The sequence below is a fragment of the Mus caroli genome, unplaced genomic scaffold (assembly GCF_978045245.1).
Source record: "Mus caroli unplaced genomic scaffold, Mus_caroli_1 scaffold_5, whole genome shotgun sequence".
Classification (NCBI taxonomy): domain Eukaryota; kingdom Metazoa; phylum Chordata; class Mammalia; order Rodentia; family Muridae; genus Mus; species Mus caroli.
In genome coordinates, this window is record NW_028227260.1 from 146,197,395 (window position 1) to 146,222,259 (window position 24,865).

General features: G+C 42.5%; 2 long non-coding RNA genes across 3 annotated transcripts in view; one reads left to right on the forward strand and one right to left on the reverse strand.

Moving 5' to 3' along the window:
• LOC147004844 (uncharacterized) overlaps positions 1 to 24,865 on the forward strand; it is a 233,769-nt gene that overhangs the window by 94,202 nt on the left and 114,702 nt on the right. The window lies entirely within an intron of this gene.
• On the reverse strand, positions 12,744 to 22,951 carry LOC115030095 (uncharacterized). Of its 2 annotated transcripts, XR_015047111.1 has the most exons (4): positions 22,761 to 22,951; positions 22,602 to 22,638; positions 20,722 to 20,824; positions 12,744 to 12,900 (listed from the first exon to the last, which is right to left on the reverse strand). It is a non-coding gene; the product is annotated as an uncharacterized LOC115030095 (long non-coding RNA). The 2 variants fall into 2 exon arrangements; XR_003835722.2 differs by lacking the exon at positions 12,744 to 12,900 and having other exon boundaries at positions 20,536 to 20,824.

A 24,865-nucleotide genomic window follows, 5' to 3' on the forward strand; every position in this document is an offset into this window, starting at 1 on the left:
CACACTTTATTTTATTTTATTTATCTTAATTTTTGGAGTGTTTTGCCTACATGTATGGCTGCACACCAGGTACAGGTCTGTTGCCCTCTGAGGACAGAAGACGATGTCAGACCCCTTGGAAGCAAAGTTAACAGATGATTGTAAGCTGCCATGTGGGTGCTGGGAATTCAAGCCAGGCCCTCTTGAAAAAGAATTCAGTGCTTGTAACCGCTGAGCCATCTCTCCCTCCTTATATTTTATTTTTTAAATCAAACGTTTTTTTGTTGAAAATCGTTTTTTAAATATAATATATCCTGATTACAATTTCCCATCCCTCTACTCCTCCCAGTTCCTCCCCCCTCCCCTCCATCCAGATCCACCCCATTTCTGTCTCATTAGAAAGCAAACAGGCTTCTAATGGATAATAATATAATAAAAATAATAAGATAAAACAAAAACAAACACATCAGAATAGGAGAAAACAAACAGAAGGAAAAGATCCCAGGAGAAGGCACAAGGAACAGATATGGCTGCAGCTTGTTCATTCATTCAGAAATCCCATAAAACAAGAAAACCAGAAGCCATAATATATATTCAAAGAAACTGTAGGAGAGGGAGAGGGAGAGGGAGAGGGAGAGGAAGAGGAAGAATTACAAAAAGAAAGACAAGGACCCTCCAATGACGCCACTACTGCTGGCCACCCAGTCTACCCTTAAGAGTGGTTTGTTTTCCCAGTGAGATTCCCTCAGAGGAAACTAAATTTTTATTTGCAAGTGGTTATAAATGGGCGATAGCTTCTGTTTTAGGAATGGGAGCATGTATCCACTTTTTTTTTTCATCTCTAGGATTCCATCTGGTGCAGACCCTATGTGTGCTGTCACAGTCTCTGAGAGTTCATATGAGCTTTGATCCTGTTGATTTAGAGGGCCTTGTTTCCTTGGTGTCTTCCATTTCTCTGGCACTTACACCCTTTCCAGCCTCCTCTTGCACTTGGTTCTCTGAGCCCTGAGGGGAAGGATTTGATGGAAGCATCCTGTTTAGGGCAGAGTGTTTCACGGTCTCTCACTCTCTGTGTAATGTCTGGCTGTGGGTCTCTGTATCTGTTCCAATCTGCTACAGGGGTTAGGTTCTCTGATGATGGCTGAGAAAGGCACTGATCTATGACTATAGCAGAATGTCATCGTCATTTTATTGCGATGTTCCTTTAATAGAAGAGGAATATTTAGTTTTTCCCCTAGGTCCCTGGGCTATCTAGTATTAGGTTTTTGTCTACTCAAGCAGTGTCAGGTATGGGTCCCATCTCATGCAGTGGGCCTTAAGTCAAAGCAGATAGTGGTTGGTTGTTCCCACAAGCTTTGGGCCACTGTTGCACTAGCATGTGCTTGCAGGCAGGGGACCATTGTATATAAAGGGTTTGTGGCTGGGTTGGTGTTTACATTCCTCCTTTGGTATCAAGCAGAGTACCAAGAACACTAGAACATAGGAGTGAAGGCTCTAGGTAGGCACCAGCTGAACTTCTCTGTGTTTATTGAGTTGTTTAGGTGTTGTCTTCAGCAATGGGGCCCTCCCTGCTGTCAGTTTGTTGAGAGAAACCTATAGTCTGGGCAACAGCCTGAGTTGTTTGTGGATTCCCATGGGGCACCTTTGCCCAACTCAATTAGATGTAACCCATTTCCAGTACTGGAAGCTTCACTCGGTGACAAGTCCAGTTGGGTCTCTGTCTTCCCCATTATTTGCTGATTTCCTTTAGAACTCCTTTATATATAATTTTACTTTTTAGGAAGTTTCCACTGTACTATATTTCCATAGTACCTGTCAAATGAGCCTTCATTTTAGCTGTCTCTCCTTGTATTGCCTCCCTTGTTTCCCTCTCACCTGATCCTCCCATTTCAGTCCCCTCCCTGCTAGTCCACTCAAAACTATTCTATTCCCTTTCCTAGGGAGATATATCTGCCCCCCTCCCCAGATCCTTTACTCTATACCTAACCTTTGTGGTTCAGTTTGTCTTGCTTATCATTACCTTAACAAGCTAATATCCACATATACGTGAATACATACCATATTTATCTTTCTGCATTTGGGTTACCTCACTCAGAATGTTTTTTTTTTCTAGTGTTATCCATTTACCTGCAAATTACATTGTGTAAATGAACCACATTTTTTCTATCTATTCTTCTGTGGAGGGCCATCTAGCTTGTTTCCAGTTTCTGGCTATGATGAATAGAGCAGCACTGAACATAGTTAGTTGATCAAGTGTCTCTATGGTAGGATGAAGCATGCTTTGGGTATACGCCCAAGGTGGACCTTGAGGAAAATCAATTCCCAGCTTCCTAGGGAACTACCACACTGCTTTCCATAGTAACCGTACAAGTTTACAGTCCCATCAGCAATGGATGGATATGCCTCTTACTACACATTCTCACCTGCATGAGCTGCTATTTGTTTTATTGATCTTGGCCATTCTGACAGGTGTAAGATGAAGTCAAAGGAGTTTTGATTTGCATTTCCCTGATGACTAAGGGTATTGAACATTTCTTTAGGTGCTTCTCAGCCATTTGCGTGTCCTCTATTGAGAATTCCCTATTTAAATCTATACCCCCATTTTAAGTTGGATTATTTGCTTAACTGATATCTAGCTTTTTGCGTTCTTGATATATTTGAGAAATTAGGCCTCTAGTAGATATGTAGTTGGTTAAAAAACAATCCTTTCCCATTCTGCAGGCTGCTGCTTTGTCAGAAAAATCTATGCCCTTGGCCATGCAGAAGGTGTTCAGTTTCATTAACTCCTGTTTGTTAATTGTCAATCTTAGTGCCTGGGCTAACAGTGTTCTGTTCAGAAAGTTGTTTCTTGTGTCAATGTGTTCAAGACTATTCCCCACTTTCTTTTCTATCAGGTCCAGTGGATCTGGTATGTTGAGCTCTTTAATCCAGTTGGTCTTGAGTTCGAAGCCTATGTATGGATCTATTTGCTATCTTCTACATGCAGACATTCAGTTTGACCAGCACCATTGAAGATGCTTTCTTTTTTCCAGAAATGCTGCGTATTTCTGGCTTCTAAAAAAAAAATCCGGTGTCCATATGTGTGTGGATTTATGTTTGGGTCTTCAATTCAATTCCATTGCTTAACATATTGGTTTTTGTGCCAATACAATGCTGTTGTTGTTGTTGTTGTTATCCTTATAGCTCTATAGTACAATTTGAGGTGGGGGATGGTGATACCTTCAGCAGTTCTTTTATTGTACAGGATTGTTTTGGCTATATAGTTTTTTTTTTCATACATCCACTGAAAAGTGCCCTTTCAAGATCTGTGAAAAAATTGTGTTAGAATTTTGAAGGGGATCACATTAAATAAATAAATTGCTTTTGGTAAGATGGCCATTTTTACTGCTAATCCTACCAATCCATGAACACGGGCAATATTTCCATCTTATTTAATTTCTTACTTTAATGTCTTAAAGATTTTTTTTAAAAAATTTATTTGTTTTATGTATGTGAGTACACTGTTGCTGTCTTCAGACACCCCAGAAGAAGGCATCAGATCTCATTACAGGTGGTTGTGAGCCACCATGTGGTTGCTGGGATTTGAACCCATGACCTCTGGAAGAGCAGTCAGTGCTCTTAACTGCTTAGCCATCTCTCCAACCCTGTCTCAAAGTTTTTAATCACACAAGTCTTTTACTTGCTTGGTTAGAGTTACCCCAAGATCTTTTGTATTATTTATGGCTGCTGTGAAGGGTGTTGTCTCCCTTCCTTTATCAGCCCATTTGTCACTTGCATATAGGAGGTCTACTTTGCTTTATTGGCTGTAGAGTTCCCCAGTGAAAGTTTTAGGCCATTTATGTGTACTGTCATATCATCTGCAAATAAAGATATTTTGACTTCTTCCTGTCCAATTGGTATCCCCTTGATCTCCTTCAGTTGTCTTATTGCTCTAGATAAGACCTCAAGTACCATATTGAATACATGTGGAGAGAGTGGACAGCCATTTCTTGTTCCTGATTTTAGTGGAATTGTTTCGCGTTTCTTTCCATTTAAGTTGATGGCTATGGGCTTGCTGTAAACTATCTTTATACTATGTTGAGGTATGTCCCTTGCATCCCTGATCTCTCTGGTACTTTTATTATGAAGGGATGTTGAATTTTTCTCAAAGACCTTTTCTGTATCTAATGAGATGGTCATGTGGTTTTTGTCTTTCAGTATGTCTATATAGTGGATCACGTTTATCAATTTATGTATGTTAACCATCCCTGAATCCCTAGGATGAAGCTTACTTAATCATGGTAGACGGGTTTTTTTTTAAATGTGTTCTTGGATTCAGTTTGTAAGTATTTTATTGAGATTTTTGCATCTATGTTCATAGAGGATATTGGTCTGTAATTCTTTCCTTTTTTTTTTTTTTTGGTTGGGTCTTTATGTGGTTTGAGTATCAGGGTAACTGTGACCTCATAAGAAAAATTGGGCAGTGTTCCTTTTGTTTCTATGTTGTGGAATAATTTGAGGAGTATAGCTGTTAGGGCTATGGGTTAGGGTTAGGGTCTTTAAAAGTCTGGTAAAATGCTGTGCTAAAAACATCTATCTGTGAGCTGTTTGGGTCAGTAGATTTTTAATTACTGCTTCTATTTCACTGGGGCTTATGGGTCTGTTTAAATTGCTTATTTGATCTTAACATTGGTAGGCAGTATGTATCAAGAAATTTATTCATTTCATTTAGATTTCCTAAATTGGTAGAATGCAGGTTTTTAAAGTATGATCTTATGATTCTCTGTATTTTCTTGATGTTTGTTTTATGTCTCCCTTTTTATCTTTAATTTTGTTCATTTGGATCTTCTCTCTTTATGTTTTAATTAACTTGGATAAGGATTTGTCAAGCTTACTGATTCTCTCAAAGAACCAACTCTTGGTTTTATTGATTCTTTGTGTTGTTTTTGTTTGTTTGTTTCTATCTTATTGATTTCAGTCTTAGCTTGACCATTCCCTGCAGTCTACTCCTGTTGGGTGTGATTTCTTCTTTATGTTCTAAGTGTAAGGTCTCTCCAATTTTTTAAAGTTTTTTTTCATTTATTTATTTACTATATGTAAATACACTGTAGCTGTCTTCAGACACCCCAGAAGAGGGCATCAGATCTCATTACGGATGGTTGTGAGCCACCATGTGGTTGCTGGGATTTGAACTCAGGATCTTTGGAAGAACAATCGGTGCTCTCACTCACTAAGCCATCTCACCAGCCCCTCCAATTTTTTATGTAGGTACTTAGTGCTATAAACTTGCCTTTTAGACTCCTTTTCATTGTGTCCCATAGCTTTGGGTATACTATATATTCACTTTCATTGAATTCTAGAAAGTCTTTCATTTCTTTCTTAATTTCAGTCTTGACCCATTTTTTTTAATCAGTAAAGAGTTTTTCAGTTTCCATGAGTTTGTAAGTTTTCTGTTGTTCCTGTTGTTGTACATATCTAGTTTAATCTGTGATGGTCTGATAGTATGCAAGGTGTTGTTTCAATTTTCTTGTATCTATTGAGACATGCTTTGTGTCTGAGAATGTGGTCAGTTTGGGGGAAAGTTCTATGAGGTGCTGAGAAGACTACAGTGTTTGGGTGAAATGGTCTGGAAACATCTTTTGGGTCCATTTGGTTTATGACGTCAATTAGCATTTCTCCTGGGGTTTTGTTTTATTTATTTATTTATTTTTGTCTGTATGACCTGTTTATTGTCAAGAGTGGAGTACTGAAGTCTCCCACTGTCCGTGTGTGAGCATCAGTATGTGATTTGAGCTGTAGTTTTGTTTCCTTTATGAATTTGGGTGCCCTTCTGTTTGGGGCATAGATGTTAAGAACTTCAATGTTGTCTTGTTGAATTTTCCCTTTAAGAAGTTTTCTTCTTTAAGGACCTGCAATGTTTAAATTCAAAGTTTCTTTTTTAGAGCTGTTTTATCCATTTCCGATTGCTTGTTTGTTTTCATAGATTTCTTTAAGGGTTTTCTTCATTTCCTCTTTAAGGACTTCTATCATATCCATAAAGGCTATTTTAAGGCTCTTGTCTTGTACTTCAACTGTGTTGCATTTCCCAGGGCCTGTTGTGGTAGAGTTGCTGGGCTCTAGTGGAGACATATTATCCTGGCTGTTATCAATAAAGTTTTTATGCTGGCATATAGGCATCTGGGTGTGGCATAATTGTAACTCTAGGTGTTAATACCTGCTCTTGTCTTTACTGGGTGAGTGTTTTTTGCTCTTTCTTTCCACTGTCCTCTCTGGTCCTTAGGAGGGTGTGGTGGCTATATGTTGCCTGGTTGAGAATTCTTCTAGAATCCTGCCAGGTGTGGCCATGGTTTCAGGTATAATGTATTCCTAGTTACTGGGAGCTAACACTTAGGAAGGGTGATGGGCTAGGAGCCAGGCTGAGGGGTCCACAAGAGGGAGGAATTACAATTATCCCATCTCACTGGGCCCATTTCTTACTTTTTTTAGAATGTTGAAATAATTGAAGTTTCTCTATGTCTATGTCTTTGTCTCTCTCTTCTGGATCCACATTGAATGATTCACTTAATAGTTCAGAATCTTGGGCTGGAGAGATGGCTCAGCAGTTAAGAGCACTGACTGCTCTTCCAAAGGTCCTGAGTTCAAATCCCAGCAACCACATAGTGGCTCACAACCATCTGTAATGGTATCTGACACCCTCTTCTGCTGCATCTGAAGACAGGTACAGTGTACTTACATATAATAATAAATAAATCTTTAGGCTAGAGTGAGCAAGTGAAGCAAGCAGAGGTCCTGAATTCAAAATTCCCAGCAACCACATGATAGCTCACAACCATCTGTACAGCACAGCTACAGTGTACTCATATACATAAAATAAATAAATAAATCTTTGAAAAAATAGTTCAGAATCTTACTTTGTAAAACTGGAACTGGACTAGGCTGGAAAAAAAAAAACATTCACCCCTTACCACAAAGAGGATGGAGAGGATGGAGCTAAAAACATATTTTGTAGACAAAGTTGTGTTATGTTTCCCTCCACATTCATTCATAAGATCCATCTCATTCAAATAACAATGTTTTTGAAAATTATTTCTCACTTCAATGTCACAGCAATAATTTCATGTATGTTCTTTTTTTTAAAAAAGGGACTTATTTATGTTTGCTTTCCCTGCATGAGTGTTTGCCTGAATGCATGTTTATGTACCATGTCCATATGCACCTGTCCAATAAGGCCAGAAGAAGGTATCAGATCCTTTGGAACTGGAGCCACCATGTTGGTTCTGGGAATTGAACCCTGGTACTCTGCTAGAACAATAAATGGGCCCTTAACTACTGAACTCCTCATGTAACTTCTAGTCTTTGTTGGGTTTTATGTAGGTGGATATAGTAGAGATCATGATGCACCTTGGCTTTCAAAACATGATAATATGCTCTATGATATCCCCAATATCTTCTACTAACATATTCCTATCCACACAACTTGTGGGTAACTGGGCTAAACCTGCCCATTGATAGGCAGTAAGTGCCCTCTGGCAGAGTGATGGGAACACTTGTTTTTCTATTTCTCTTTAGCTCCAAGGTTCTCACCCTGTGGGTTGTGACCCCTTCAGAGGTTGAATGATCTTTTCATAGGAGTCATATATCAGATATCCTGCACAGGGCACAGGAACTCTACGAGAGAGACAATTAAGGCCCAGCACAGAGTAGTTCAAGCAGAGTGACATGGGTCTGGAGGAACAGTAGCAAAATTACAGTTAGGAAGTTACAACAAAATAATGTCATGGTTGGGGTCACACCATGAGGAAGTGTGTTAAAGGGCCTCAGCCTTAGGAAACTTGAGAACAGCTGCTTTGGCTGGACTCCTCACCTCTTCCAGGCCTAGAACGTCAGCCTTGAGCAAAAGTGGAAGCCTCTAGAGCCTAGCCTCCATTCTCTTTTCAATCTGCCTCTGCCTCTTTTCTTGGAGAATGTTGGCATCTAATTTCTCCTCCGGCACTCACTGACTGCATTTATGGGAGTAGAAAAACACTCACAGAGCAATCTCATGGTCTGAGAAAGGGGACCCCTTTTAAGGCAGAATGGTGATCCAGAATGAAGGATGGCAGCAAACCTGTTCTTAAGAAGGACCCACTGTCGATTGCAAGCTTGTACAACCACTCTGGAAATCAGTCTGGCGGTTCCTTAGAAAATTGGACATAGTACTACCGGAGGATCCCGCAATACCTCTCCTGGGCATATATCCAGAAGATGTCCCAACTGGTAAGAAGGACACATGCTCCACTATGTTCATAGCAGCCTTATTTACAATAGCCAGAAGCTGGAAAGAACCCAGATGCCCCTCAATAGAGGAATGGATACAAAAAATGTGGTACATTTATACAATGGAGTACTACTCATCTATTAAAAGGAATGAATTTATGAAATTCCTAGGCAAATGGATGGACCTGGAGGGCATCATCCTGAGTGAGGTAACACAATCACAAAAGAACTCAAATGATATGTACTCACTGATAAGTGGATATTAGCCCAGAAACTTAGTATGCCTGAGATATAAGATACAATTTGCAAAACATATGAAACTGAAGAAGAACGAAGACCAAAGTGTGGACACTTTGCCCCTTCTTAGAATTGGAAACAATCACCCATGGAAGGAGTTACAGAGACAAAGTTTGGAGCTGAGACAAAAGGATGGACCATCTAGAGACTGCCATATCCAGGGATCCATCCCATAATTAGCCTCCAAACGATGACACCATTGCATACACTAGCAAGCGTTTGCTGAAAGGACCCTGATATAGCCGTCTCTTGTGAGACTAGGCCAGGGCCTAGCAAACACATAAGTGGATGCTCACAGTCAGCTATTGGATGGATCACAGGGCCCCCTACAATGGAGGAGCTATCCAAGAGAAAGCTTGGATAGGAGAAAGTATCCAAGGAGCTAAAGAGATCTGCAACCCTGTAGGTGCAACAACATTATGAACTAACCAGTACCCCGGAGCTCTTGACTCTAGCTGCATATGTATCAAAAGATGGCCTAGTCGGTCATCACTGGAAAGAGAGGCCCATTGGACATGCAAACTTTATATGCCCCAGTACAGGGGAACGCCAGGGCCAAAAAGTGGGAATGGGTGGGTAGGGGAGTGGGGGGAGGGTATGGGGGACTTTTGGGATAGCATTGGAAATGTAATTGAGGAAAATACGTAATAAAAAAAATATTTATAAAAAAAAAAAAAAGAAGGACCCACTGTCAAGGAGCTCACATTTCTGGCTTCATTCTAGGCAGTAATTCTTGCAGTTATCTTCAGGCTGCCCTACCTCTGCCTAGCACAATAAAGGGTACTTGGGCTTGCCATCAATAGGTCTTGTCAGACAAGCCATCTGTATCATTCCAGGCACGAAACAGATGGTACATTTGGTTGGGTAAAATGAGATGAGTTTAATAAAGAGACTATTTATGAAGGCAGATCAGGGTGTATGGAAACCACAGGCCAGAAGGGGTAGAAGAAGGAAGCAATTACTGGAAACTTGAGAGAGAGAGAGAGAGAAACCTGTGAAGAGGGCCTCTTGACAAGACTTGTGGCTTCTGGCTCAAAGCTGTAGCTGGCTAGCCCTCAAGGAGGCATTTGCGGGAAATACATATGCTTACCTCTTTCCTCCCAGCCTCCTGGCTCCTAGAGTTGGCCAGAATCACCTGGAGGGTAGAGGGCACAGGAACTCTATGACGGAGTCGATTGGAGCCCAACATAGAGCAGTTGAAGCAGGGTGACATGGGTCTGGAGGAGCAAAGGGCAGTCACAGAACAGGCCAGTCAAGTCTGGAGATATTCTGCTGTGGTCCTTGCACAGGGCTGTTGCTCTCAACACTTTTTGAAGAATGACTCTTTCTAACCAGAGATAGGAAAGCCTACCTAGTCGTCTTTCTAGCGTTTGGGCTCTTGAGTGTTCTTTCTCCTCCATCCCTCATTGTCTACAAAAGGCAATTGCATTAGTTACCTTTCTGTTGCTGTGATAAAAATAGCCTGACAAATGCACCTTTGGGAAGGAGGGGCCTATTTTGACTCTGTTTGAGGGTACAGTCTATCACCGTGAGGCAGGCATGGAAATAGGAGACCACAGCAGTGGGTCATGTACCTACAGTCAGGGAAAAGAGAATCATAAATGCTAGTACTTGTCTGGTTTTCTCCTTTTTATGCAGTCCAGGACTTAAGCCTAGGGAATGGTGCTGCCCACTTTCAACCTAAACAAATTCTGGCATGTCCAGAGATTCACTTCCATCAAGTTGACAATTGAGATTAACCATCACGGAAGAGTGGTCTATGAAAGACAATGCATTGTTCTGGGTCTCAGCCTTTAGATAGAGGACTAGCTTCCTGCACCTGTTCTGCGGGTCCTGTATCTTTTCTTCCTGCCATCCTCTGAACAGCAAGCTGCCTTTTCCAGGTTGGTTGTCAGACAACCCTGACATAGCCAGACCACAGCTCGTTCCACTTCTTTCCTTCAGATTCCCCACAGCCACCAGAAGTCAGAGCATACTTTCCTATATCTGTAGAGACTTCATCTAGATTAGAGGGCCCACTAATACTCACTCCAGCGCCATGCTCCATATGACCTCTGCTCTGTCTTCCTCTGGCTAGCTCACTTGTACTGTATTCCTAGCCTTTATTCCTGGCTCACTACCATAGAATACTTCTCTTTTTAAAATAAAATTTGGGACAATGAGATTGCTCAGTAAGTAAAGGGACTTTTTGCCAAGCCTGATGACCTCAATTCAAACCCTGGGACCCACAGAGGAAGTGAGCACCAAGCCACTGAAGATGGAGTCTGACCTTGTACTCCAGGTAGGCTGGCCTTCAGTGAGAGTGGAACTAAGTACGTTTCTCTAATTCTGTTAGGAGTCTACATAGGAAACTGAAGTAGCTGTTGTGGTGTTCAGTTACTCCCTGACAACCTGGCATCCTGCCCAGACAAGTGCCCCAGGATGCTGTCTGGTTGGCTTGCCCTTTTCTGGCTCCCCACGCATCCTCGTACTTGCCAAGGGATCTTGTTACTGGTGCTCTGTATCCTTTATTTAATAGTTTTCATCACTGTGGCCAAAGATGTTCGACAGAACAATTCAAGGGCAGAAGGGTTGATTTTGGCTCAGGGTTTTAGAGGGTTCAGATCATGGGTGCACGGGCCATGCTTGGGTTATCGGGCAAACCATCATGGAGCAGGGAGGGAGCGGGTAGCAGTGGAGCGTATGCATCTTGTGGCAGACAGATAGGGACCAGGAACAATACTAAATGTCCATCCCAGGGGCATGCTTTCTCTAGCTAGAACACACGTCCTAAAGTTTCAAGAACCTCCTAAAATAGCATCACTGGGGGTCAAGTCCCCACCACACAGACCTATGGGGGACATTTCACCATGACAGACTGACTGACAAGCAGTCTTAATTATCCTTCCATGTCACTTAAAACCTTGCTAAGAATGAATGAGACTATTCCTAACTCAGGGCAAGCAAGCAAGCCGGAGTTTTCTTCTCTCTTCTAGTGTCCTTTCCAGTCTCACCTACCTGAGAGATACAGTAGTTATAGGCAGCACAGTGAGGAGCCAGCACAGTCCTCTACTGAGGGATTCCAAAGAAAGGCCCTTCACCCTTCTCTCTCCCCCTCTTCCTCCTCAAGCCCTCTTCTCCATCCCTCCAGCCACCTGCTGAAGCACTGTGTTATCGGCCTGCCAAGGTGAGCCTAGATAAGAGGTTCCCAGGGATAGCCAGGTGGAACCGGAACTGTCTTCCTGAGCTGAGAGAGATGTTAGATAGTAGAATGTGTGGGGAACTGAAGGTTGCAATTCTCTGTAGATTTGTTTAAAGAGCAATAGTCCAACAGCTCTGATTATTGCCAGCAAGGCTCTGGTAAACAAGGCCAGTAACAGCACACTAGTCTTACCTTGATAGACATTGAAAGTCATGATAAAGGTAGTCTCATTAGAAAGATAGGGTCTTGGCACAGGAACAGACAGTGGGACACAGTGGAAAGAAATTGACTTCGTGGGAACTGGGTACAGTGTATAATAAAGGTGTCACTTCGATTCCCTAAGGGCTTGTTTCATAAATGCTGGTAGAATAATAGCCGTTGTGTGGAAAACAAAAGACTTGCCATTGATGTAGCCACTGTCAGATAAGGATGCAACAGTAAAGCAAAGCAAATTTCTAGAAGGAAATTTGGGGGAAAATATTCGTGTGCCGATCAGGGACCCCAGCCCTCTAAATAGCACAAGAAACTGAAAAGTCACAAGAGGAAGAAAACAGAATTGTTAATGTGGATAATTAAAATTTCCAGGGGTAGAAAACATTATAAAATGTCCAAGTATGGGCCAGCGAGGTGACTCAGAAGATCAAGGGGTTTGCTGTCAAGCTGGATGACATGAGTTCTGTCCCCAGGGCCCACAAGATGAAAGGGAGGAACTGACTTCTCTGAAAGTTGTCCTCTGACCTTCACACAAGTGCCATGACACAAAATAAACTTAGACAAAATGTACAGGGGGTGGGGTGTATGGAGAAATGGCTTAATAGTTAAGAACACTTGCCGTTCGTTCTTCATGCAGAAGATCAAGGTTCAGTTCCCAGCACCCACATGGCAGCTAACAGACATCTGTAACTCCAGTTCCAGGGATCTGAGCCCCTCTTCAGTCCTCCATGAGCAGCAGGTGTATATGGTGCACAGACATCCATGGAGGCAAAACTCTCATACACATTAAATATGACTAAGATGTTCTTTAAAAAAGTTTTTTTTTTATTTATTCTATTTGTATGAGTACACTGTAGCTGTCTTCAGACACACCAGAAGAGGGCATCTGATCCTATTACAGATGGTTGTGAGCCACCATGTGGTTGCTGGGAATTGAACTCAGGTCCTCTGGAAGAGCAGTCAGTACGCTTAACCGCTGAGCCATTTCACCAGCCCTAAAAGTTTTAAAAATTTTAAAGTCAAAAGACAGCTAATAAGCAATGAGAAAATAGTTATAACTATAGTTACAATGGCTGATGGAGGATGACTGTCAATAATATTAGAATTAATATCAGTATGAATATTAAGCTGCTGAAAATCAAATATTTTTATTAAGGAAATGGCAGATTTGTTATTTTACCCCAACTCTGATGAGAAAAAGGCAAATAATTTAAGGAGTTGGGGAGATGGCTCAGTTAGAGCAGTAATGCCACTCACATTAAAGTCGATTGCAAAGCAACAGTGAGCCTGGGGTAGAGAGGAAAGAACAAACAAACATGGCACATCAGTGGAAAAAGAGTCATTTCCAGGTGATCCAAGTGGCTAACCCCAGCGAAAGAGCAAAGCTCATAAGCTGGCTGCCTATGTTGCCTTGTCATGGAAGGTACACTTAACTGAGTTACATGCTCACTGTCAGTAGGCACTTATTACATTCTCACTGTGAGTCAAGGACCTAACAATATGGCAAACAAAAGGACCAACCTGACCTCTGGGCCAGCAATATGGCAGGCTTATCTGATGAAGGTGCTTGTCGCCAAGCCTAATGATTTGAGTTCAGTCCCTGGGACCCACGTGGTAGAAGGAGAGCACTAATTCTCATAACTTTTCCTCTGATCTCCAAGCAAGCATGAGTACACACACACACACACACACACACACACTTGGGTAGGGTGTGTGTATGCCGAAACATTGACCTCTCTTCTTTAATTTCACAAGAACTGGTCCAATCAAAATGTCTGCACTAAAGGACTATTTTTCTATATATCCAATAAACTTTATTATCCTTCTCCCCCTCTTTGTGTGTGTGTATGTGTGTGTGCATATATTTGTGTGTATTGTGTGAGTGTGTACACGAACATACTATGGCACCTGTGTGGTTACAGGACAATCCTAGCCTCTGGCCTTGTTTGAGACAGGGACTCTTTGTTCCTTGCTGCTTTCCCTGGGTTAATCCCTAAGAGCTTCCAGGGGACTCTTATGTCTGTATCCTCTCTCACAGCAGAAACACTGAGAAAGACTACAGACACGAGTTTTACATGGGTTTGGGGGATTTGAACTCAGTACCCCATGCTCTCTCTGAGTCTTCCCTCCAGCCCCTAATCTTGATTCTTACTGGATTTTGGAACTGTCATCTAGATAGTCTGGAGACACCAACCAAGGACCAGGCCAACTGATGTCAATAAAGATACAATAAGGGCCATAATAGTACAAGCCATGCTTCAAAGAGAGTTTTCCTCAGTTTCTTCTCCCAGCGAAGCAAGCACAATTTGGACACCCAGGAGGACAGATCCATGGTTGATGTCTTTCTAATTGAGGATCTCTTTTGAACGCCCTTCATAATGCAGAGGGAGATTGAAAAACTATACAAAGCCATAAAATCGAGCATAACGTGGAGTTTGGCACTATGGCTACAACCCAGGGGTTGTTTGCTGGCATATTTTAGATTTAGATTTAGTAACTTCAGCTCTCAAGGGGCTGGGATGATTTTCTGATTAAAGGTTATATTTTTTAAACTATCAGACACCTTTTAAATACAAAGTCCTCAGGGCTGGAGAGATGGTTCAGTGGTTAAGAGCTTGTGCTACACCTCGTGTGGTATGGTTCCCAGAACTGCATTGGGCAGCTCACAACCACCTGTACCTCCAGGTCCAGGGGATCCAACTCCCTCTTCTGGCCTCTGTTGACATCCACATTCATGTGCACATACCTATACACACATACACAGACTTAAAGATAAAACAAATCTTTAAAAATAAAATCTCCACTAGATGTTGTGGCATAGAACTTTAATCACAACACTAGAGAGGCAAAGACAGACACGTCTCTATCATCTTGAGGCCAGCTTGGTCTACGTACATAGTAAATTCTAGTTCAGCCAGAGCTACATAGTGAAACCCTGTCTCAATAAAGTAAAATAAAATCCCCAATTGAGTATGGAGAGCCTGCAAAATGGGGGAAAAAAACTGCTAGTTATATACACTGACTGAGAACATCTAGGATACACAGATATACAAAGAACTCAAAAAACTAAATAACAAGACATTAAAAATAATAAGCACTCGGGAGGCAGAGGCAGGCAGATTTCTGAGATCGAGGCCAGCCTGGTGTACAGAGTGAGTTCCAGGACAGCCAGGGCTATACAGAGAAACCCTGTCTCAAAAAAAAAAACAAATAATAATAATAATTAATAAATGAACAAATGAAATGAGCAATGCTTCTCAAAAGGTGAATTAAAGATGGTCAATAAACATACTCAGCCTTATTAGTCATCAGTAAAATGCAAATTAATACTATATTGAGATTCCATCTCACCCCAGCCAGGACCCTCAGTCATTAAGAAAACAAATACAAATGTTGAAGATGTGGGCGCACTGCTGGGCATGGACTAAACTATTAGTTCAGCCACTCTGGGCATCAGCATAGAGATTCCTCAACAAACTAAAACTAGATTTACCATATGGCACAGATTTTCCACCCCTGGATATTTAGGCAAAGGGCTTCAAGCCAAAATGTGATATAGATACTTGCTCATCAGTGTTCACTGCAGGGCTATTAACAGTAGCTGAGTTATGGAACCAGCTCAGTACACTAATGTGTGTGTGGGGGGCAGGGTGGATAAGAAAAAGGTGGTGTATATGCACAAAGGAATTTTTTTAAGCCATAGGGAAAAATGTAGTTACATTGAGCAGGGAAATGGATGCAACTGGATGCTATCATATTAAGCAAATTACGTCAGTCTCAGAATGATAAATATTGTGGGCTGGAGAGAACTCAGCTGTTAAGGGCACATAGTGCTCTTCCACAGGACCAAAGTTCTGTTCCCAGCTCCTACAGTGGGTGGCTCAACTGCCTGTAACTCCAGCTCCAGGGGATCTGATGCCATTGTAGACTCGCATACATACACACAATTTTAAATAAATAAATACATAGATAGATAGAAAAATAAATAAATAAATAAATAAGCAAGCAAATGATGCTTGTCTTCTCTCATGTGTAGTTCAGAGATCCACCTGCCTCTGCCTCCTGAGTCCTGAGATTAAATGCATATGTTACTACAACTGGCTCTAGATTTTCTATAGATACGTAAGATCATATATGTACATATGACAAGACAATTAAAGCAGAGCTGTTTAGGGGAACAAAGGATTAATGGTGGGGGAAGGAAAGACATGGGAGAAGAGCAGGTTATGAAGTAGGTAGTATGATTAAAAATTACTTGTATGGAAATGTCTTTGTGTAACAGGTCCTTGTGTGGGCAACAATAGAATAATAATAAAGAAATACAATGAAATAAAATCCCACCAGGTGTGGTGGCACACTCCTTTGATCCCAGCACTCGGGAGGCAGAGGCAGGCGGATTTCTGAGTTTGAGGCCAGCCTGGTCTACAGAGTGAGTTCCAGGACAGCCAGGGCTATACAGAGAAACCCTGTCTCGAGAAAACAAAAAAAAAAAAAAAAAAAAAAAAAAAAAAAGAAAAGAAAGAAAGAAAGAAAATCCCAGGTTCCGAGTTCCTTCTCTGGAGATTTTGATGTGGGACGTCAGGATATAAGTGTGAGGATATAAGTTCCTATTTTGGAAGTTTCACAGGAGAGCCTCACACATGCCTTTGTTTAAGAACTCAGGGAGGCTTAAGGGACAAGTGCACTGCGGGTTTGCAACCATGCCCACTTTCCTGATTAATAGGCACCTTACACTGAAAGCATAGGGAAATGAGTGGTGACCTTGGAAGGCAGTGAAAGTGTCTATCCCTTGGAAAAGCCCTGATAAAGGGGGCAGAAGAACCTCTGTGAATGACAGTCATCACAAGGACTCACAACTCTAGTGAGCCAAGAAACAATCCTGGATATCTTTGGTTTGATGTTGAGGACAGCCCCAAAGCTGTATTTCTTCACTTGGTAGCAAATGGGCTTAAGTGAAGAGCATCCCCCACCCTCACATTGGAACATGGATCCTGTAAGAAGGTTGGGGCAGATGCTAATATCCCTAACTTAGAGGTGAAAGATAAGACACATAGTAATGAGCATACCCTGGTTACACGGTTAATCATTCGTTAATGAAACCAGGTCACCAAAATCGGCTTTGTACACTACATCCAAACAGCCGGATTGCCTATGTAAGCTGCCATGCTTGGCAGCTATGGTGTCCCACACTTGCAATCCAGGCACTTGGAAGGCTGAGGCAGGAAGAATACAAGTTCTAGGCCAGCCTGCACTACAAAGTGAGTTCCAGGCTAGCCCAGACTATATAGTAAGACCTTGTCTAGAAAAATCAAATCAAATAAACCAACAATAAAAATAATGTTCTGGGGGACTAGAGAGATGGCTCAGCGGTTAAGAGCACTGATTGCTCTTCCAAAGGTCCCGAGTTCAATTCTTAGCAACCACATGGTGGCTCACAGCCCTCTGTAATAGGATCAGATGCCCTCTTCTGGTGTGTCTGAAGACAGCAACGGTATACTCACATAAACAGTAAATCTTTTTTTTTTTTTTAAAAAGATAACCTTCTGTAGTTCATTACTTCATTCTTCCTTTCTTATTCTGTCATTCCTTCTTTTTTTCTTCCCTCCCTCTCTCCCTCCTTCAATTTATCTCTGAGATCTCTTGCTATTGGAAATAAAATGGACTTCAGGGTCCCTGCAGCCTTTAAAATCTACCACGCCTTGGTGCTGAGACCATACCTTTACAGCCTGTTCCCTACCTGGTAGAGACTGGGTAAAACAGGGGAACACTGAGGCAGGCCCATTCCTAGGGAACAAGGAAAAAGGCCTTTGACCAACAGCTTTTGCTCTAGGGCTCTGCACTGGCCTCAGCAAACCCTCCTTAGACTGAACTTAGTCTGTTGCTTCCACTAAACTTCCTTCTTGCTCTCTCTCCTTTGTAAGATAGACCCTCACTGAGATCTAAGAGGCCTCCTAGTCTTTTCAAATCCCTTCCTGCATTTCCTCTTTAATACATTTCTTGCATATCCTATCTCCTTTTTGTGCTGTCTTAGAAGAGAAACTAATCCGGTCTGTGCTGCATAGGTTTTGTCATCTCCTGACAGAAGCTAGATCGGTGGTTCTCACCCTGTTCTCATCCTGCATATCAGAGACTTGCATTACAATTCATAACAGTGGCAAAATTAGCAACACAATAGATTTATGGTCGGGGGGGGGTCACCACAATATGAGGAACTGTATGAAAGAGTTGCAGCATTTAGGAAGAGTGAGTCACTGAGCTAGAGTCATATGGGAAAAGGGGACCTCAATTGGGAAAAGGCCTCGACCAGACTGCCAGTAGACAAGTCCCTGGATTATTTTCTTGATTAGTGATTGATTTGAGAGGGCCCAGCTCACTGGGAGTGTGGGCAAGTGCTCCTGCGTGGTATGAGAAAGCAGTGTTCCTTCATGGCCTCTGCTTCAGTTCCAGCCTCCAGGTTCCTGCCCTGACATCCCTTCATGATGTAAGCTGTAAACTAGATAAACCCTTTCCTCCCCAAGTTGCTTTTGGCCATAGTGCCTTATCACAATAGAAAGCACTAAGAGAGCATCCCTCTCTTGCTTCTTCCCTCTCTTACTTGCTTCTTTCTGGACTCTGTTCCAATCATACTGCATGTACACAGATTAATATTATCTGGTCATAGGCTGGGGATGTAGTTCAGTTGAGTTGGAGGCCAGCCTAAACTACATGAGACTTTGTCCCTTCCCCCAAAAAGTATTATAATGGGGCTGGGAGAGATGGCTCAGTGGTTAAGAGTCCTTGCCACTCTTGCATAGGACTTGGGTTTTGTTCCCAGCACACACGTGATGGCTCACAATTGTCTGTACTCCAGCTCCGGAGATTCCGGTGTTCTCTTCAGGCTTTTGTGGGTTACAGACACATGCATGGTGCACATACATACACACAGGCAATAATCTTGACTCAAAAAAACAGACCTAAAGGACTCATTGAAGCCTAGTGTAATAAAAGTGACTGCAGGGTATGGATAAGACATCCGGAGGACCCAGAGGAGTAGAGAAATCAAGCCAACTCACAGTGAGAATGGGTACAATCCTAGGTAAGAGAATGGAAATCGGGGCTGGTGAGATGGCTCAGTGGGTAAGAGCACCCGACTGCTCTTTCGAAGGTCCAGAGTTCAAATCCCAGCAACCACATGGTGGTTCACAACCATCCGTAACGAGATCTGGCGCCCTCTTCTGGAGTGTCTGAAGACAGCTACAGTGTACTTACATATAATCAATAAATAAATCTTTAAAAAAAAAAAAAAAGAGAATGGAAATCACTGAGGTGCTTTGACCGGACCAGAGATGATGAAAACGCCCTGGGCTCTCATACCTCCTGGGCTACAGTTTCTACCCAGAGAGCAGGAAAAGAGGCCAAAAGCTGAACAGGGGTACATGCCCTAGCACTTTGAATGCTTCCCTGAGAGCTGGGCTCTTAGCCTGGAGCCAATGTTTCCCAGTATTGAAAATTATAATTATAAATTATTTATAATTATTATAATTATAATTATGTCGCTATGCTAGACGACATAATTACCTGGCACCTGATTTTTTTAAAAATCCACTCACATGCAGTCTCCTGCCAGAGGAGAGCGGTTGGAGACTGAATATGCATTTTTCTGGTTCTTTTCTTTTTTTTTTTTCATAAGAATTTGTCCCTCCGTGCTCCAGACAGAGCTAAAGAGTCACTCGAGAACTGTTTGACTTGGCAGTCTCCCTTATGTAAGATGGAGACTAAAGCAATGGAAAATATGAAAATCCAGAGACCTGCTACTCCGTGTTTGTTCTCATTTGTTCGTTTGATTTCTGGTGACTTAAGTTTTGTTTTGTTTTCAAGCCAAGCAAAACAAGGAAGTCCCCACTTACAGTCTTTAACCATGACTTGACTTGAAATGACAGTCTTAACTCTTCCATGATCCCTCTTGGGAGAAGAGACATGTGACCACCTTCATTTCAACAACAGGGCCCCAATAGAAGGGTTCATGCAAGCACCCAGGGTAACAGAAGAGTAAGAGGGCACAGCCCCCTAGCCCTAACTTGCCTCCATCTTATTCAGACATTTCATGGAAGGCTTTCCCTATAATGAGATGTGGAAATTTGAATAGGTATGGCTCCTATAGACTCATACGTTTCAATGCTTGCCCATAGTGAGTGGCACTATTAGGAGGTGTGGCCTTATTGGAGTAGGGGTGGCCTTGTTGAAGAAAGTGCTGTATACGTGGGTTTTGAGATCTCCTATGCTCAAGCTCTGCCCAGTATGGAATGAGAGCCTCCTCCTGGCTGCCTTCAGATCAAGTGTAGAATTCTCTGCTCCTTCTCCAGCTCCATGCCTGCCTGGATGCTGCCATGCTTCCTGCCATGATGATAATAGACTAAACCCCTTAAACTGTAAGCCAGCCCCAATTCAATATCTCATAAACAAAGAAGTGAATGGGAACTTAAGCATTCAAGGTACAGATAGGGAAAGAAAAGTCCTTGAATAATAAGAAAGACTGATTCATGATACATTAAAAAGAAAATGAAAATATTATCAAAACAACATCCCTAGTAATGAATTCTTACTCTTGCTAGGCATTATTTTAAATTCTTTACATGAAATAATTTGCTTCTGCTTTCTCTCTGTGTTTCTCTGTCTTTCCGTCTCTGTCTCTCTTTCTCTCATTTCTATCTCTGGACATAGTCTCATGTGCCAAGGCTGGCCTCAAACTTGTTACACAGTCAATGCTGACCTTGAACTTCTGATCTCCTCATCTCCTACCTCCCAGGAATTAAAATTGCAAGCATATGCTGCCATACCCAGTTCAACATTTCTTACAGAAACCTGTTGAAGATGCTGTCCCACTTCAGTGTCTGCTTGATGACTTAGCCCCAGAGTGTGGCAGGAGGCTGGAAGTGGGCCCTGAAACACAGAGAAGAGGGATCACAGACTGAGCCCCCTGAAAATGTGAGCCAAAATAAAGATGTGAGTGGCTTCTGTCAGAAACTGGGTCAGAGCAAGGAGAAAATTAATACGGAAAATTGGTCCCAGAAAAATGGATTGTTCCAGTGACTAAGCCTGACCACACAGACCTAAGACCTTTGAAACTGGTTTCTGATATGAATGTGAAGAAGGCTGGAGAAGTGGGCCAGAGAAGGAAGGGAATGCCGTCGGCAGAGCTCAGTGGGCAATGCTGATGGAAGCTCAATACCGAAATATTGAGAGAAAGGCTGGAAGGAAAGCCTGTGTTCACTGAGGATTCTGATGGCAGTGAGAGCTCTGAGGAACTGGGTCAGAAGCACTGCATTCTGGCCGTTTGTCTGCATTCTGACCGTGTGACGTTGAATTTCTTTTATTAATGTTTATTGGTTGTAAACAAACAAACAGCAGGAAGCTGGGGAGATACTCAGTTGGTAAAGTGATTGTCTTACATATATGAAAACCTGAATCAATCCCTAGAATTTGCATTTTTTAAAAAAGCCAGGCATGGCAATGTATTCTTGTAATCCCAGGGCTGGGGAGGTTAAGACAGGTAGAACCATGGAGCTGGCTGGACAACAAGCCCAGCCTTGGTGAGGCCCTGGCTAGTGACAGACCTATCTCAAAGGAGGTGGATGCTCCTAAGAATGACAACCAAGGTTGCCCTCTGGCTTCTATGAATGCATGCACACACACACATACACGGATTTCATTATGATATTTCCTACATGTATTGTCAGCATTCCTGCAAGGCTCTGCCACACAGTTACCTGGCAACAGTCAGGTCTGCCTGACTCACTATAAAAGGAGCTCTTTGCCCCCTCCTCTCTCTCTTGCTCTCCCTCTGTCCTCTCATCCTTTCCCCCTCTCTCCCCATCCCCCCTTTTTTCCTGGCATTCCCTCTCCCCCCCCCACCTCTGGTGTATGTGTGTGTTATGTGTGTGCGCGTACACATTTCTCTATCTCTACTCCATCCCCAACTTCCCTCCCTATGCCCTGAATAAACTCTATTCTATACTATACCATTGTGTGGCTGGTCCCTCAGGGGAAAGGGGTACCTCAGCACAGGCCCCACAAAGGCATCCCCTTCCACCTCACCATACCTTGCTTCTATCAAACATATCCTGGCTCTTTCTTTCTTTTGTTTATAAAGCACAGCATGTATATGATGTGCTTTGGGCACCCTCCAGCAATCCTCTCTTATGGCCTTGTGCCCTCCCACAGGTCCTCTTACCCCTTCTGTAGTTTTCATGGGTTTTGTTTTGTTGTTGCTGTTTTCTAAATCTAGGTTCCTCTTGAATGAGAGCATGAAGTTTTTGTCTGACCATGCCAGATCTCTCCTGACTATTTCAGTGAGCATGCCGATCACGATCACCGATCAGAGTCCAGTTTTTTCCCTGTAGGTACTGTCCCTCAGTATGGCTGAACAAAAATCCCTTTGTGATTTGTCTTCTCTCTCTCTCTCTCTCTCTCTCTCTCTCTCTCTCTCTCTCTCTCTCTCTTTCTCTGTCTGTCTCTCTCTTACACACACACACTCTCTCTCCCTCTCCCTCTCCCTCTCTCTCTCTCATGCACACACACACACATACACACATACACAGAGGGGGGAGAAAGGGAGGGAGGGAGGAAGGGAGGGAGGAAGAGGGTGTGTATTTGAGCTCAAATTAACCCATTAGCCGTCTAAGCAGAGGCGACATTCTTACAGGGTCGAGATTCTTACCTTTACGCAGCAACAAGGTTTTGGTCCTCCTTTGGTTCTGAAGAAAAGGAAAACAGACAAACAAAACCCTTCAGATATCGCCCTACAACACACATTAGCTTAAAAAAGCCTAAATTTGCTTTCCCACATCTTGCACTCTAATTTACACATATCTCTTACCTGATTTTAAAGGAATCCTATGGCTTTCTGCTTGCGAAGGAAGCTCGCAATGAAATTATATTCCCCAAATCACATTTTAAGAGACCATAATAAAGGCAAAGATGTGTTTCAGATGGCCTCTCCTTATGTACTTCCGCAGCTCACCACGCTGGAAACACTGGAGAGTAAAGTCCGTCACAATGCTTCATGCTGTGTCGCTGCAATTGGAAAGATGTCAGAATGTGTCACCAATCGGTACAAGCAATGTCCAAATTTATGCTTTCTTAAGCTAATGTTTTTGTAGGTAGCTATTTGAAATAAAAGACTGATTTGTAAAAACTGTGGCCATATAGCAAGACAAAAGACTAAGTGTGAGGATGGGGAAATAATAAACCCACTAACCAAGGCATTGTTAGCATTCTTTGTTCATTTCCATCAGTAATCATTTGTGTGTTTTTAAGGGCTTTTGTGACTTACGATCAAATTTCCTCAACTTCTGTGTTTTGGGGACAAATGAAGCCAGTTTGGCCACACTGTGAGCTTATACATAAATACCCTTGAGAATATATAAACAGAGACACGACTAATAGACTTGCCAACTTCTCTAATAAAGGTAAACTGTGCAGGCCAAGATATTTGGGATGGCTTAGTACTAATGTTGCTAATAAAGCTGCCCCCTGCTGTCCTGTATAGAAATGCAGAGGCTTAAAAAAAAATCAAAGAAGGGATTTTAAAAACCTACAAGATGGACTCTACAGCCTGGAGTCCCATAAAAGCCTTTTACATGATGAATACTGCTTGCCCTGGTGGAAATCAGTGTCATGGCATACAAATGACAACTGTGTCAATTTATTTCAGGCCTACCTGATACTATAATGTCCCCTCACTTTCCATTCCATTAGCAAACTTTAGCATTTAGATCCCATTTTGGGGTGAGGGAGTGTCAAAATTTCAAGTCGCCGAGACTAGACTCAAACTTACTATGGAGCTGAGATTTTGATCCCTCCTGCCTCCAACCCCCTTTTAGATTTCTAGTTTGGGAAAAAAAAATACGCTGGTAAATTCATTTCATACTTAAATCCAAAAGGTCCTTTTAATATGGCTTAGCATTCATATACCATATTTGCATTAAAAAGGATTACATGAAATACAATGGAGGTTGTAATAACCACGCTTACAGAAACAGCAAGAGAGGCTTTTGTTTGGTGCTGCTGTGCCTTGGATGTCATTTGTCCCTCTCAAAGGTTAATTGGGTTGAGAGATTGGTCCCCAGTGTGGCAAAATGGAAGCAGCAGGAGCTTCCCCGAGATGGGGCCTAGATGGGAGGTCCTATGTTGATGGGGAATGACTGGGGGTAGTCCTAGCAAGAGGATTATTCTAAAAGGTTGAATCTGACCCCACATGGTCAGTGTCGCTGTAGTTTCTCATCACTTGTCCGATGAGTGCTCCTGTCGCTGCCATCTGCTATGATGTCAGACAGCTGAGAGACCTCTTCCAGAGCTGAGCTGGTAACAGTACCATAGCCTTGAGCCTCCAGAACTGAGAGTTAAATAAACCGCATTTCTTTCTATGAATACCCCGCTCTGGCTATTACATTGCGGTAATGAAATACTCATCTACGTCAGCCAGGCAGTCTTTGAACACGTGACTTCACTTTACCCTTATAACGACTCTGTGAAATGAGTTACTGTCTCCTGTTGCAGTTTGAATATAAAATGTCCCCACAGACTCATGTGTTAAAAGCCTAGTTACCAGCCGGGCGTGGTGGCGCACGCCTTTAATCCCAGCACTCGGGAGGCAGAGGCAGGTGGATTTCTGAGTTCGAGGCCAGCCTGGTCTACAAAGTGAGTTCCAGGACAGCCAGGGCTATACAGAGAAACCCTGTCTCACAAAACAAAACAAAAAACAAAACAAAACAAAACAAAAAAAGCCTAGTTACCTACTGGGGCTATTTTCAGAGGGCATGGAAGCGATTGGGGACAGCACAGTTGGAGGAAGTGAGCCCCTGGGGGCGTGTCTCTGAAAGGTATTTTGTCCTGACCCCTCCTAATCTCTCTTTGCATCCTAGGCACAACAAAGTGAACAGCTTTGCTCCTCCCTGTCCCTGCTTATGCGACCCTTCCCCC